This window comes from Silurus aristotelis (assembly GCF_946808225.1).
Source record: "Silurus aristotelis genome assembly, chromosome: 1".
Taxonomy (NCBI): domain Eukaryota; kingdom Metazoa; phylum Chordata; class Actinopteri; order Siluriformes; family Siluridae; genus Silurus; species Silurus aristotelis.
Window position 1 is genome coordinate 41361083 of NC_139574.1, and position 16618 is coordinate 41377700.

The 16618-nt window shown below is 35.4% G+C and overlaps 1 long non-coding RNA gene across 1 annotated transcript in view; it reads left to right on the forward strand.

The window, feature by feature from the left end:
- Positions 1-16618, forward strand: part of LOC310725605 — an 84372-nt gene that overhangs the window by 49243 nt on the left and 18511 nt on the right. The gene's annotated exons all lie outside the window — the stretch shown is intronic.

Sequence of the window (16618 nt, forward strand, 5' to 3'; positions counted from 1 at the left end):
TGAAAAGTTTAACAATTTAGAGTTTTACTAAACAAGATTTGTTAAAGTACCTGTTCATTTTTTTTGCTTGTTAGTTCCAGGAGTTTCTTAGATTATAATTTTCCTACAGTAATTGTGCATTCTAATGATGTAAAAAGGGGCTGCATGTACATCACTAGCTAGCATTTTGTAAATCAAACACTTCTGTAAAGTTTTCCTTTTTTTTACTGACATGATGCAGTTTGAAGATGTAGAGTTTCAGCTTTACTGCACAGCTCTGTGTGTAAAATAAGTGATTTTTTTCCAGGAATTTCTTGAATTCAGATTTTATTAAAATAGAAATAGTTTTTAATTTCTTATAACTGCATTTGCATATTTTAAAATAAGGAACATTTAACTTGTTTGAACATTTTTGTAGTTCAAACAGCAGCAATAACACTTAAAGCACTACACTACAGAAACAATATAAAAGAAAGTTTTCTACATTTCTCTAATGCTGTCGAGTAACACAGTTTACAGGCCTAAGAATGTAACACTAGCTTCAAAATCACAACCTTGTTTCTGCCTGGTGTCGAACCAGGGACCTTTCACGTGTGAGGCGAACATGATGACCACTACACTACAGAAACTACCGCAGGGAAAAGCTTCTTGGTCACTGTTTGCACTTTTGCATACATTCACAGTTTCAGTAGAGCAGGAGAATGAACCGGTTTGCTGAGAAGTTCAAAACACTATCGTTCTTCTAGCATGGAAGCAGTCTTGCTTCTATTTGCTTCCCTTGAACACTTGGCGTTTGTGTATTAGATGGACCCACCAGTCATCATAGACACCGGCAAAACATTTCAAAATCACTTGGCTTCTTCTTCTTCTTCTTCTTCTTCTTCTTCTTATTATTATTATTATTATTATTATTATTATTATTATTATTATTATTATTATTATTCAACTCTTTTTTTATTGATGCACTTCAAACAGAAAGACACTCAGGTGAGAAAGACAATGGAACAGTGGTTAATTTAGTCCAACAACAAGAAATTGGTCTCTCTCTTTCTAAGTTATACACACAATCACAATCATGAATATGAGCATCAAGAACAGGAGAAAAAAAGAAAAATAAAACAAAATAAAAGATTTTGCACCTAAGTACATTAACACTCTCAAAGATATGTTTTCCTTTCTCCTTTTTACATCTACCAAGAAGTCAGGGACAAGGGGAAGAGCTCAAAAAGGCTAAACAAAGAGAACAGGATTTTATTTTCCTCTTTCTCTTAAATATGATAAGAATGGTTGCCAGGTGGTGTAAAACTTTTCCGTAATACCAAGTAATGTAAATCTGATCTTTTCTATTTGAATAAACTGAGACAGGTCATGTATCTAATGAGAAGAACTGGGTGGGTGAGGATTCTTCCAATTCAGTAATATAAGTCTCTTTGCTACTATTAAACAAAAGGCGAGCATGTTTGATTGTAAGGATGACAAGGAGGGATTTGTGGGCTTGAGTCCAAATAATGCTATCAGGGGACATGGTTTAATATCTAAAATGAAGTATTCAGAGATTGATTTAAAAATCGATGTCCAGAAAGAGGTCAAGGCTGGGCAAAGACAAAAAGTATGATAAAGAGTAGCCGGAGCCGCCGACACGATCACAAGTTGGATCCAAACCAGGGTTAATTTTAGATAGTTTGGTCTTTGTCCAATACACTCTATGCAATGATTTAAACTGTATTAACGAATGACGGGCGCATATAGAGGAGGATGTACACGACCAAGGGCCTTGGACCATTCCTCATCCGTGAAATTATAATTAAGGTCCGATTCCCAGTTACTCTTTATTTTAGAAAGCGATGAAGATCCCGATTGAACAACGAATGAAAAAATAGTTTTATAAATATTAGAGACAGTACCCTTACAAAGTTTTACAAGTGCTAATAAAGAGCATAATAAAGCATGCAGAGGCACGTGAGGACGGACGAGGTCAGACAGGAGTCTCTCCGTGGACTATGATGTTTGCCGACGGTATTGTGATTCGTGGTGAGAGTAGGGAGCAGGTTGAGAAAAGTCTGGAGACGTGGAGGTGCGTCCTTGAGAGAAGGAGAATGAAAGTCAGTAGACGTGTGTGGATGAGAGGGAGAGCAGTGGAGTGGTGAAGGTGTACGAGTTTAAATACCACAGTTTTGAAACCATCTCAGAAATCGTTGAGGAGGTCATGACACGATCAATTGTCCTTTTAAAGATTGCGAGCTGACAACCAGTGTCCTTTCAACTTTCAGTAGCCATGAATCTGAAGGTTTGAACTTTTTCTGTCTTTTAGGCTTCTGATGTGCTGCTTAAAGAAAATCTAGAGCTCTAAAGGTCTACCTTTGTTTATGAGGGAAAAGTCTGGAAATTTCCTGAAGTCTTGCCTGGTAAGTGTGTTATCAGTGTGTTATAGTCATATTTTCTCATACCTGAGGTACAGATCCTGTAAAGAGAAAACTGTTCAAGCACAAATGAAGTGATACACTATATTGCCAAAAGTATTGGGACACCCCCTGAACAGGTTTGATTACTTTTATATTTATTATAGTAACAAAAACACAAAAATGTTGAATAATTTAATATTTCATTATTTTGTACATTTTCTTTGATTTTGAATCATTGGACATGGAGAGGTTCAACATTGGGTTCCTCTCATATTTCTCTGATGCGCTGCACATTTCTTCTCTTTCTCACACTGATTTAGAGAATCCTGGAGCTCCATGCTGGTTTTGTTCCAAAGTGACCTCCAGCTGAGCAACTGCAATTTCCTGATTTTGTATTTTTTTGTATGTTTGTCACACGTTAATGTTTCAGATCATCAACCTCATTTAAATATTAGTAACAATAACACAAGTAAACATGCAGTTTTTAAATGGTCTCTTTCTCATGGTGGAGTCATGAACACTGACCTTAACTGAGGCAAGTGAGGCTGCAGTTCTTTGGATGTTGTTGTGGGGTCTTTTGTGACCTCTTGGATGAGTCGTCACTGTGCTCTTGAGGTAATTTTGGTCAGCCGGTCACTCCTGGGAAGGTTCTTCATTGTTCTATGTTTTTGCCATGTGTGAATAATTTCTCTCACTGTGGTTAACTGGAGTCCCAAAGCTTTAGAAATGGCTTCATAACCTTTTCCAGACTGATAGATCTCCATTACTTTCTTTCTCATTTGTTTCTGAATTTCTTTGGATCTCAGCATGATGTGTAGCTTTTGAGGATCTTTTGGTCGACTTCACTTTGTCAGGCAGGTCCTATTTAAGAGATTTCTTGATTGTGAACAGGTGTGGCAGTAATCAGGCCTGTGTGTGGTGAGAGAAATTGAACTCAGGTGTGATAAAGTTAGCACAGTTTTAACAGGGGGGCAAACACTTTTTCACACAGGGCCATGTAGATTTGGATTTTGTTTCCCCTCAATAATAAAAACCTTCATTTAAAATCTGCATGTTGTGTTCACTTGTGTTATCTTTTACTAATATTTAAATTAGTTTGATGATCTGAAACATTAAAGTGTGACAAACATGCAAATAAATATACACAGTGGTGTGAAAAAGTGTTTGCCCCCTTCCTTATTTCATACTACTACAAAAGTATGTACTTGATATACAATGCTATTTTTTTCTTTCTTTGTCTTTCAACAGTCATTAAGTTGAATCTTCTGAGGAGAAGTGGGTTCCACACACCAGCCATCAACCAGAAAAGAGGTTCAAGCAGTCTCCAAACTCAGCACCTGTTTCAGCTCTACCAGTAAGAGTGAGAGACAGAAAATCCCAGTCTTCACTGGTTGTATCCCCCAACACACCTAAAGAGAGGTGGAATCAGGATTTTACACCCCAGCCAGTCTGTAGACCATCTGTCATGCCACTGGTTGATGAGAAGATGTTGGGAACGGGCTACAAACTGTTCGTTGACGACTTCTACACAAGTCCAGCACTGTTTAGAGATCTCCTAAAAAAAGAACATCTGAGCATGTGGGAAAATTCAGTCCACAAACCCTCAAACCATCACCAACAAGCTTCTGAAAAAAGCCCCTTGAGGCCTCATCACTGGCTGAGAGAAGAGGATGTGCTGTTTGTAGAATGGAAGGATAAAAGGAAGGTCCAGATGTGCTCCATCATTCACAGAGGCACTGAAGGAAGCATTGTGCTACTTTTATTTTCATTACTTTCTTCTTCTACTGTTTTTCTAATGTTCTAATACCAGTCTTATGCTTATTGTGTGAATGTTATTATTCCCAGTACATTTGGTTATCAGGCTGCTTTTCCTCAAACAGACGGAGGGAGAAAAGGACTACACACAGTCTCAGAATAATGTTTATAGGAATCTCGTTTTTATTGTATTTCCTTCAAAGTTGAAATATAAACTCATTACACATGTGACTTTTAACCCGTCACTATTCTGGATTGTTTCAGGACCGAATTCATGTATTTATATATTTTTTAAAAAATATATGTTTTATGACGTACACATTTTTTTCTAATGAACTTCAGCATCTTTGGATGATGTAAAGCCCAAAGTGTGTTCTTTCAAAAGAGATGTAAATTGTGTATGTAGCACACTGTTGTCAGGAACTTTTACCATTGAAAGTCAGGAAGGTCATTTTCAGCTGTGAGGCCCAAAAGTGGGGCTGAAACCGAACAGGGTTCAAGAAACCGGGTTTATTTTCATATAAGTAACAGTATTTAGTTCAGTAAACTTAAGTTCATTTAAAGGAGAATTCAGTGCTGTTTAGTTCAGTAAAGTCTTCATTTAATCCAAAACTTTTCGATTCATTAAGTTCAATTATCCTCAAATTAATATTTTTACATTCAATAAAACCAAATCATCCAGTTTTCATTGATGTTTATTTAGTGAATAATGCATTTAATAAACAATTGGTTTCACTCAGAATAACATTTTATTTTTTATAAGTAAAAATGTGTTTTTTATAAAACTCATCTGAAGCATATAGATAAAAATGCACCAGTTGGTTAAAAGTAAAACATTTCTTCCAGCTCATAAATCCTATAAAACATGCAGCATTAAACATGAACTTCCAGCAGATGAACATCTCATAATACTGTCTGGAAGTGAGAAATGTACAGGTTGTTTTTACTCCATACACATGAACTTACTTTGATCAGAAACACAATCATACTCCAAATCAATTAATCAATAAAGTCAATAAAAGAATCCCAAACTGCTGTGTGTCTTGTCCTCGCTATTAATGACGTCATTAGAGCTCCACTACTTCTAATGACCTGCTGTGACAGTGAGCTCTAATACACATCACACTGCCACCTACTGGTCAACATTCATAGAGTCACTCCGGTCAACTTCCGGTTCTCAACTCAGACCAAGTTTACTGTCAAATACCGCGTACTAACTGCTTTCTCTATGGAGCTCTATGTAATAAGTGTAGTTTAAACTTATTAATCAAATACAATTATCAACAGAATGTGAATAAAAGACAGTTTGGACTTTAAAAACCTCTATGTATTATGTAACAGAGATATCTACTGAAGCTAGCCCCGGTCCGTCCTCAGAGAGCATGGAGTCCCGCTGACCTTCACTCGCTTTATACACAGTTTACAGCCGTTTTTATCTTATTTATGACTGTAATATCGCTCTTCTCTCAGGAACAACAGAAAAGTTGTGAAGACACCATCATACTCTAGCTGTGCTTTCTCTCTGTAATCTGCGCATGCGCGTGTGTGTGTGTGAGAGAGAGAGAAAATATACTTGTGTGACGTCACAGGCGGTGGATCAGGACACGTCTATATCAGCCAGAACGCGCCTCTGTTTCGCATTTGTGAATTTGCTAATTGTAAGTTAGGAGACATAAAGATGAAGCTCTTCAGAAGATTTAAAGAAATATTTCAAAGCTGTAGACAAATAAAATATAAAAAGCTTGCTGAAGAGGAGGATGAGGAAGTTGATGAAAGAAATGAGAGAAATGCCATACATCTCCAGAGCTGGTTGATAGAAAAAGAACAACTGGAGGAACGTGTTGCTCAGCTTGAGTTCAGTTTGGAACTGACCACCATGAAGCTTCAGTCTTTCATGAAAATCCATGATGAACTGCAGAAAACTGTGGAACTTGTGAAAGACAGCTGGGTGAGAGAACAAAAGAAAGTGGAAGAACATGTTGCTCAGCTTGAGGCCACTTTGAAACAGACCACCATGGAGCTCCAGTTTTACTTCAAAAACTATAAGGAACTGGAGAAAACTGTAGAATGTGAGAGAGAGAGAGCTGGGCAAGAGAACAAAAAAAAGCGGAGGAACATGTTGCTGAGCTTTAGGTCACTTTAGAACGGACCACCATGAAGCTCCAGGATACTCAGAATCACTGTGAGAAAGAGAAGAAGACTTCAGAGAATTAGACAGATTATTATATGATCTTTTAGACAATTTAATATTATCAAAAAAAATATCTTGCTTCATAAAAGATCAACATCACATATAACTAGACAACAAAACACCATTAATAATATTTGTACAGAATTAAGTAAAAATTAAGTCCTAACATGGCCACTAGAGGGCAGTGTGAGACTGACATCTGACCAGCAACTGCAGTTATTATTATTATTATTATTATTATTATTATTAATATTATTATTATTATTATATTATTAATATTATCATCATTATTATTATTATTTTTATAATTATTATAATTGTTGTTGTTGTTTTGGTGGGGTTTATGAATTTTCCGTGCTTTGATCAGCAAAATCAGTCCAGTCCAGTTTTATAATATGTATAAGATGAGGGTGTGCTGATTGTATAACACTCAAATAACATTGTTTAATGAAACCAATTATTGGGAATTTAATCATTTTATCTTTTTGGGTTTCATATATGTGTAAATCTGCAAATAATAATATTAAAAATTAATAATTATGAAAAAAAGTTATATGTGTAAATGTAGATCTTTATGTACTGAAGCCCCTCAGTGCAATAAAGTATTACATTCTAAAGTCCAGCAAACTCGACATGGGAGTCAATTCCCTGTAGCATTTTCTTGAACTTGGTTTGCAGGAGAAAATCTGGTTTTGTTGAAATAACAGGTAAACAGATCATAACTGGATAAATAACTAATGAATAAATGCTTCATCCAGCTAATTAACATGCAAACTGATGATGAGTTCCATCACCTGCTGTATGAACCTGAACAGAATCCACATTGTATTTCTAGTTGGAGATGCTGAGATTCTCTTTTTATTGAAATCTTTTGATTAAAACAGCAGGATGAGTTACTAAAGCTGAGCTTTTTCTCTCACTGAGACGTGAATTCTGTAGCACTGTAGAACAGAATTCTGTAGAACTTTCATGGAGGAGTCTCCCCCGTGTGGGTGGAGGAGGAACTGCTACAGTTTAGAGCCTGATTTGAGGTCAGATCAAGTTGAGTTCTAACAGTAAGTTTAATGTTCTAACACAGGGGTGTCAAACTCAATTGCACAGGGGGCCAAAACTCAAAGCACACTTTAGGTCGTGTGCTGAACAGGATAAACATTTATTAAACACACTAAAACAAAATTTTTTTTAAACATAAATATGAATAAAAACAGACAGGAATATTATTCCAGAATAAATAAAATTAAACTTTAAATAACTTAAAATATTTTGCTCTCCATAAAAATATCTCCAGTCAAACTCAAGACGTCTCACAGCTTCATCATGCAGCTCTTCAGAAACTCTCCCTCAGTAAATAACCGGCTGATGTGCCTCTGATTTCTCCTCTGTTTTCACACCAGCTTCACTTTGTGATTTTGCTCTGGTGAAAAACGTCTGCTGAAATGCCAGATTCTTCTTTAAATCTTCTACTTTCTGTATCTTCTACTCTGCATTCAGGTTTTTCAGCTTTTCCTGATGTTTTGTCTCGTAGTGCGTCTTAGATTCAATACTTTAATTACAGCCACATTCGCTCCACATATAATACACACGTGTTTACCGGCAGTTAAAAAAAGTTACTGATTCTCTCTCCAAAAGTAGCATCATATTTAACCAATAAAATAAACAAGGCTAAAATAAGAATGAAGGATAAGAACTTCGTCCAATGTGGAGTGGTTTTTGATTGTTGTCAATCAATCCATTTTAAAGGAAAGAACACTATGGACAAATAAAATCTCCACAAATTTAAACCTATTTTGTAATGACACTGAATTGAGATAAAAAAATTTAAATAAAAATCTGTGTGACATGAACTGCCTCATATTTATTGTCCACTGAAATCCCACCCTCCCTCCATCTTCTTCGCCGGCTCCAACAGTTCAACACACTCCCTCCATCCTGCACAGGGCCGGCCCTGGTCAATTTTCTGCCCTGGGCAAGATTTTACTTGGTGCCACTTCCCTCACAGCCCATTCACCAATAATCATTGTGTTCAAACATTCATAACCTTATTTTAAATTGTTTCCAGTGAAACTATAAAATATAGGTGCTGTCTGGGTCACATTATAAATGAAACACAAACAGTAAGAATAATTACATCTGGTCTTCCTGCACATAAATGTCTTTATTTAAACACTTCTTTATCAAACAGTACTGTTTAATCTTCCACTTCATTTTAAAAAGTGTTCAATGTCCAGTAGGTGGCAGTAATGTTCTACTAAACTTTAGCTCCCTCTAGCGTTATCACGATGAATTACACTGTACTACACTTTTAAAGGGAATTTTACATAAAATGTTATTTTTTTTAAATAAGCCAAGTTATAAACAAACATTACCAAATTAGTACGGTGGCTGAGAAGTGCAAAACACATTAACAAATCCAAAAAACAAAATAACAAATGCAAAAACAAAACAAATCAAAAAACAAATGAACAAATTCAAAAACAAAATAACAAATCTAAAAACAAATTAACAAATGCAAAAACAAATGAACAAATCTGAAAAAAAATTAACAAATATGAAAACAAATTAACAAATCCAAAAACAAATGAACAAATGCAAAAACAAAACAAATCCGAAAACAAATGAACAAATTTAAAAACACTTTAACAAATCTGAAAACACAGCGACAAGTCAGACAAACCGGAAAAGGTAGGTATCGTTTGTGAATGTAAACTTACCGATCATTGGACGAGACACCTGTCATTCACCTGTATACCTTGACTGACAGGTGTCTTGTCCAATGATCTGTAATCAAATATATAATATATAATATAAAATATTTTATATGATCAAAAGTAATATTTCAGATTGAATCCCAGTGGAAACGTGACTGATCCGAAGCTGCTGCTTTTCAGCTGATACACACTGTGTAGTCAAAAGTATTTGGACACCGGTCTATTCAAGCCAGATGTGGTTCATAAATTCACCTAAAATGCACTTTATGACTTTTATCTGAAAGAAATATTCACATTTACTATTATTTATACAACACCATGTCACTATTAGGGTTTATCAGAAGATTACACATGGCAGTAGTATTTGAGTGATGTAGTGGTGAAGCTCTAGAAGTTTTTTGTGTATAAGTGCAATATAAATAAATGAAATTCAAGTTAAATAAAGCTGATTAATATTAATGTAATAAACTAAATGATCCAGAAAAAACGAGTACAGATTTAATAACATTTATTTTGTCCAAAAATGTTTTTATAAAATTCACTATTTATGCTGAGAACCTGCATGAAGGTCGTACTAAATTTATTAAATGAACCATTTACATGTTAGAACTCAATCAAACTTACTGTAAGAACTCAACTTGATCTGACCTCAAATCAGGCTCTAAACTGTAGCAGTTCCTCCTCCACCCACACGGGGGAGACTCCTCAACTTGATATAACTAGACAACGAAAACGATTAATAATATTTGTACATATTTAAGTAAAAAGAAAGTCCTGACAGAGCCACTAGAGGGCAGTGTAAGACTAAAATCTGAGAACCAACTGCAGTTATTATTGTTATTATTATTATTATTATTATTATCATATTTTATTATATATATATATATATATATATATATATATATATATATATATATATATATATAATATATATATATATATATATATATACTTCCCGTGGGCTCACCACCTGCAGGAGGGACCGTAAGGGACGGTGCTGTGAGGATTGGGCAGCAGTCGAAGGCGGGGGCCTGCTTAGACTGCTGCCCCCGCGACCCGAATTACGGATAAGCGGGAGAAAATGGATGGATGGATGGAGATATATATATAATTTTATTTTTTTTATTTTTTTTCTTGATAATATTAAACCGTCTTAAACTAAAACTGTTTACTGTTTTACATACAGGGGGTTCATGTTTAATTTTTAAGCTTAATTTTTTAATATAAATAAATGAAACTGAAGTTAAATGAAGCTGATTAAAATTAATGTAATAAATAATGTAGAAATAACGAGTACAGATTTAAAAACATTGAAACAATTTATTTTGTCAAAAGGTTTTTATAAAATCCAGTCTTTATGTTGAGAAACTGCATGAAGTTAGTATTAAATTTATTAAAAGTATCATCTACATGCAAGAACTCAATCAAACATGTTAGAATAAAATGTAAACTTGATCAAACCTCAAATCAGACTCTGAGCTGTACGAATGCTATTTGTTCTGTTATTGAACTAGAAACAGTGAATGTTGAGATGTTTGAGAACTGATTATTGTTTGTATATATGCAGGTCAGGGTTTTTTCATGCTGGAACACTACAATGTTCATTACAATGAGACGATGATGTAAGATGACGAGCCAAACCACGGAGACGAAGCTGACTGAGGAGAACCCTTCAAACTAACCCAGGAACAGAGAAGGAACTTTCTGACCAGCTGCTGGTTTTGCACAAACAGAACAAACGTTTATTTTTCTTGAGTGAGACTGCTGAAAGAAATATTTTTAAGGAGACAGAATTTTTTATGTTACAGATTTTGTTAGAACTGTGGAATCGAGTCATTTTCCAGTGAATCTTTTGATTCAGACTCAATTGAACCGAATCCAGTGAACCGACTCTTCTGGACCTTATTATTTTTAAATGAATTTATTGAACTCTTTTGAACCGAGTGACTTGAACTGAAATTGAGTTATTAAAATTAATTTATTGAATTAAATTATTTTGTAATGTGTTGAATGCCAAAGTGTTATTTCTGATGTTTTTAACTAACTGAGGTTGTTAAAAGTTCTATTTTAACAGTAGATGTTATAAGGCTGCATTCTAACTAAACTTTACATTTTTAGTTAGGATTTAAATGAAGTCCAACACTTTAATAAAAGAAACAAAACACAACAAAATTTAAAATAGTAAATTTTTATTAAACATTACAATAATTATAGATTTTTACTTTATTATATGTAAGACATGTGCTCACATGCTGAATCTAAACCTGCCCAGAGCTTTACAGATTTTTGCTCTCCAGTGCTGCCATTTTCTGTTCCTCAGGAATTATTGAGGAAGTTGTAAGGATGGTCAGATCTTTCCATGAGGTCAGACCCCAAGAACTGCCCTGCAACAGAACATTAAACTTTCTAATCTGAGGAGAAGATCTCTTTAATTTGAGGAGAGGAAGACATCTGTTCAGCAGCCCACTCAACCATCCTTGAGCCCCCTCTTTCCCTTCTGGGGATATGACCGGGTCATGGAAAGATGATTAAGAAGTTCCTGGAATTCAAGCTACTATACTTGCATACTGTAGTTATTATAATTTAAGAATGTATGAATTTTAACTTTACATGTTTGGTATCATTTTAAAGGTCTCAGTGGGATTGGAAATATGATCTCAGTACAATATCAGTAGAACAGACCAAAAATAAAGATCTCAGGTTTGGGGAAAATTCCGTCCTACTGATGTGAGATTTGTCCCGGAGAAGATCTTTATCAGGTGTTAGTTTTTTGTTTTTGTATTTTTTACCACAGGTTTTTGTTTTTTATTTATCTATCTGTACAAAAAATTCAAAATAGCTCCTACAGTGAAATAAATTGTTTTTATTGTCATTTTAATCATATGCTGTACAGTTGGTGCAGTACACAGTAAAACAAAACAATATTGCTTAAGGACCGAAGTGCTCCATAATACAAGACAAAATGACACAAAGCAACACAGAACTAAAATCTAAGTAAGATGTAAGGTGCCCACCCAATGGCCCAATGACGGATTTCACGCGGCTGTAAAAGATTACTCAAATGGATTGCACTTTGTTACATGAATCAAATTTTTTACCTCTAATCTGACTCCAATTTATAATAAAGATTTAATTTGAATATCTCTAATTTAAGATGATCACCTTATTGGTTGCATTCCGTTTTTTCAATTAATCATTCGTTATGGATCCGGAGTCGCTTAGAAGCTTGTGCTTGGCAAACGATACCTGCTCAAGGAGGCACATTGGCCAGTCCGAATCTTAGTCAGAGGATATAACGGTAAACTAATATTTTTTAAGTAGACCTCTCAATGCTTGCTCATGCATAAAGAATAATGTATTTAACCACTTAGTTATAACTTGCTAAATCAGTGATAGTCAGAAATCAGAAGGTCTCAGACGTTGTGCTCTATGCTCCATCCGTTCATGAGCCTTCAGTTTGTACTATCCTGGTCGTAGATTTGCGGTAACACCAGGCTACATAATCAACTAGATATAAATGATTTCAGGAAGTTACAGAGTTAATCAAGAATTTTACATTTATTTGCCAGGCAATAATCAATAAACAAATGTCACATCTAAAACAAATAATAGAAGCATGACATGATCAGCATAAAACCAAATATTTTAACAATGCAGTTTACTAAAGAAATGTTAAAGAATCACTGTACCTGGCAATAGAGACACACAGAGAAGTTCTGACTACAGAATGCTTGTTTCGCCAAATTTCAAAGTGATAAAAGCTTTGCAAACCCTTTCTTGGGACAGGATGTGCCCTATAAACCAAATGTCACCTAGAACACCTGGTAAGGATCTTCTCTGGGGCAACCCTTATGTCAGTAGGACAGAATTTCCCCAAACCTGCGGTCTGATATGGGACTGAGATCATATTTCCAATCACACCGAGACCTTTAAAATGATACCAAACATGTGAAGGTAAAATGTATACATTCCAAAATTGTAATTATTACAATATGCAAGTAAAGTAGTTTGAATTCCGGGACCCTCTAACCCAGCCAACATTGTCATGTGGGCCCCATCTGGGTTTTTGATGGGCCGTCACTTGGGCCCTGCATGGGCAGCCCAAATAGGGCCCAGAGAAATTTGTCGATCGGCTCCACATGGGCCCCATGTGTGTTAGCCCAGAGGGGCGACTGATGGGTCCATGGTGGGCTCTAAGTGGGACCTACATAGGTGTTCTTTATATGGGCCCATTTGGGTCCCAAATAGGTGTTAAAAACGGGGCCAAAGTGGGCTACAAAAAGGACCCTTATGGGGCCCACATAACTTAATCATGGGTCAACCCACAAATGGCCCCTTTATGGGGTTGTTATGGGACCACAGTGGATGAGATTTAGATCCCATTTATTAATTTCATGATTGATTTCTGTGGGTGAACTTAATGTGTACTTAATCTTACTATGGAAAATCCACTGTCAAACCATTTCAAACCTCAGTTACAATGTAAAACTGTGCCTGACCAAACAAAGAACTAATAGTTGATTTTATGTGCTGCTCTATGTTTAAAATTACATGGCTGATTATTTGAACTGTGAAAAATAAATGACTTCAACTCAGAATGTGTGAATCACATTTAATTTGAATTAATTCAAGTAAAAAAACAGGAAACAGGAATAACAGAATTACTAATGTAGAATAGTTCACTGGTGGGTCTATGCAGATTCCTCAGCTGCACACCTACAAAACAGTAAAGAAAGAGAAGACAGAAAAGGCAATTTAGTACATTTTAAAATACTACCATTCACAGCAGCATCTAAAAAAACATGCATCAATATAATTAAGACATATCCTAGAATCTCATTAGTGAATTGTTCCCACCTCTGCCTCACACAGTAATAAATTATGCCGGGGGACCAGTCACGGAGTCCAAAACTTATGAATGTAACAATTAAAATATCAACCTTGCATCTGAACTTGACTCTTAAACTAATATTTGGCTTTTTGCCAAAAGCCAGTGATTGAACAATGATTCTGATCAGCTGAAAGATGTAAGTCACACCTCGGATCACGGTGGCCCAGAAAGTTCAATTGAAGAAAACATATGCAAATACAAAAAACACCAGCAAATTAAGAAAATATCATAAGTTAAACAACACGAGCTGCAAATCCTCACAACGCAACTAAATACAGAAACGTCCTGCAAATCCTCACAACACAACCAATTCATTTGCACTGGTTGTGTTGTGAGGATTTGCAGCGTGTTTCTGTGTTTGGTTGTGTTGTAGGGGTTTGCAGCGTGTTTCTGTGTTCGGTTGTGTTGTGGGGGTTTGCAGCACGTGTTGTCAAACTTTTTTATTTATTTTTAGGCAAAAACAGTGATCGAGATAAAATATTATTAATTGTGCAGCCTTAGCTATAGGTTTTATGTGACTTACACTTCCGGCTGTACTGCCCTCTGATCATGGTCCCACTGGGCTCTCAAAGCACGGTTGCCTTCTCTGTCGCTTGCATTTGTGAACTATTTACCAAGCGCTTTCTCCAGCTCTTTCTTACTGACAGTTTTCAGCAAACGGTTCTGCTTTAGGCTTCCTGTTAAGCAAAAAATTAATATAAAGTAGAGCATGGTACTGCATCAACCAGGGCACAACCCATTATTTGTATGCATGCAATTTACATGAGCATAAGACTATCAGTCAAAAAAATAACAAAAAAAAGACAAAAACTGATCTGACTGACTTTATGAACGGAGCAAAATTACGTTTATTATCTTTAACATAATCATAACGTATCATATTTTTAGTAATGTTTAGAAATTATATAAATATGAACGTTTTTTATCACCTCTACCTATTTCACCTAAATCACATTAAATTAATGTTAAGTATTTTCACAATCTCCTCAGAGCTTTTCTCTGTGTATTGTATATACACGTTATAAAGGTAGTGAAAGAGGAAGAGACTCCACAGTGCTTTTACTGTTTCACCCTCCTGTTATCATGAGGACACTTTATAGAGAAAACACGGGTGAAAATGGTTTGAGAAGTCGTTATTTCCACATTTTAGTAGACAATGTCCTAGTTATCTGCTAATCGTTAAAAATGTTCAGTTTTCTACAGGTGTTTATCTCTGAGGTAAACCAGTTCACTCTCCACACTTACCTTCTTTATATCGTGCCTGTAACTTTAATTACCACACAATCTTTCAGAAGTATACATTAAATGAAATTTCTTACCGTGACAGAGATGTCAGGTCAGGTCATCCAGGTCAGGTCAGGTGATCAGTGGTAGTGAGTGATGACCGTTTCTTCAGAATGAGAAGGCGGGAACACAGGAGCCAATGAGAGACTCTGTGAGCTGCACAAGCGAATTTTTATTTATTTATTTTTTTTAACTAAAGGTCGTACTATGTTATTGTTAATATATAAATTTTTTGTTTCGATCATATAAAACACGTAAAAAACATATCAATTGAATAATATAGCTAAATATAGCCCAGATGTGGCCCATACAGGCCCTCGAATAAACAAAATGGGCATCCTAACTGGGGCCCACAACCCTGACTAAACTGGTGCCCACATTCAGCCCATCAAAGTGCCCACTCTGACCCCATGCCCACACGATGCCCGTAAAATGTAGATAAATAGTACTAATAAACTACCCACTCTGTGCAATTTGTATAAGGTATTTCAGTGTGTAAACTAATCCTAATGTAATAGTGGAGCAAAAGTGTATTTATATACAAGTTAATCTGTATTATTTAGTTTTTGCAACACTGAGCTGCACACATATTTAAACCTGTAATCTTTGCTTATACTATACATTTAAATGAACCATATTAACTTGTTCAAAAAGCACATTGCACCATTTTCTTTATATTTAAGTGGAAATTAGTTGTCTAAAATTTGTATGCAAACGTAATTTTCATATGCAGCATGTAGTGTAAATATCCATTAGATTTTAGTTATTTTGGTTATTAATTAACTTTTATTTTCATTTGGTGATGAAGCTCGGGTGTTCTTGTATTCAGAGCAGTGAGAACTGCATACAATTCTAGACCGAGACTCCTGAAGTTACTGAGTGTCACAGTTGGACCCTGGAAACACAGATTTTAATGCTCCCACAATAAAGTTGATTGCTTTCCATTTTATTCTTTCTGCATAATAGAATTTTTTTAATAACTGGAATTTAATTTAGTAAATAACAATGATGATTTGTTGATACTTCATAATCATCTATGATATAGAATCAAAACATTGTTTCTATCACCAGCATTTCTATTTTCTTCCTTAGAAAAAATTAAAGTATAAGTGAACTGCTCATGAAATAATCACAAATTTTTTTCCTGAACACGTTTTTAATGACACAGAGACGCATACAGTCCATTTAGAATAATCGACTTTAAACATTCACCTTAATCTCAAAGGTGTTCAGTGAAGTCGAGATTAGAGCTCTGTGCAGACCAGTTCAGTTCTTCCACACCAAACTCATCCAACCATGTCTTTATGAACCTCAGTTTGTGCACTGTGGCATGGTCATGCTGGATTAATAAAGGGCCTTCTCCAAACTATTCCCACAATATTAGAAGCATAGCATTGTCCAAAATGAT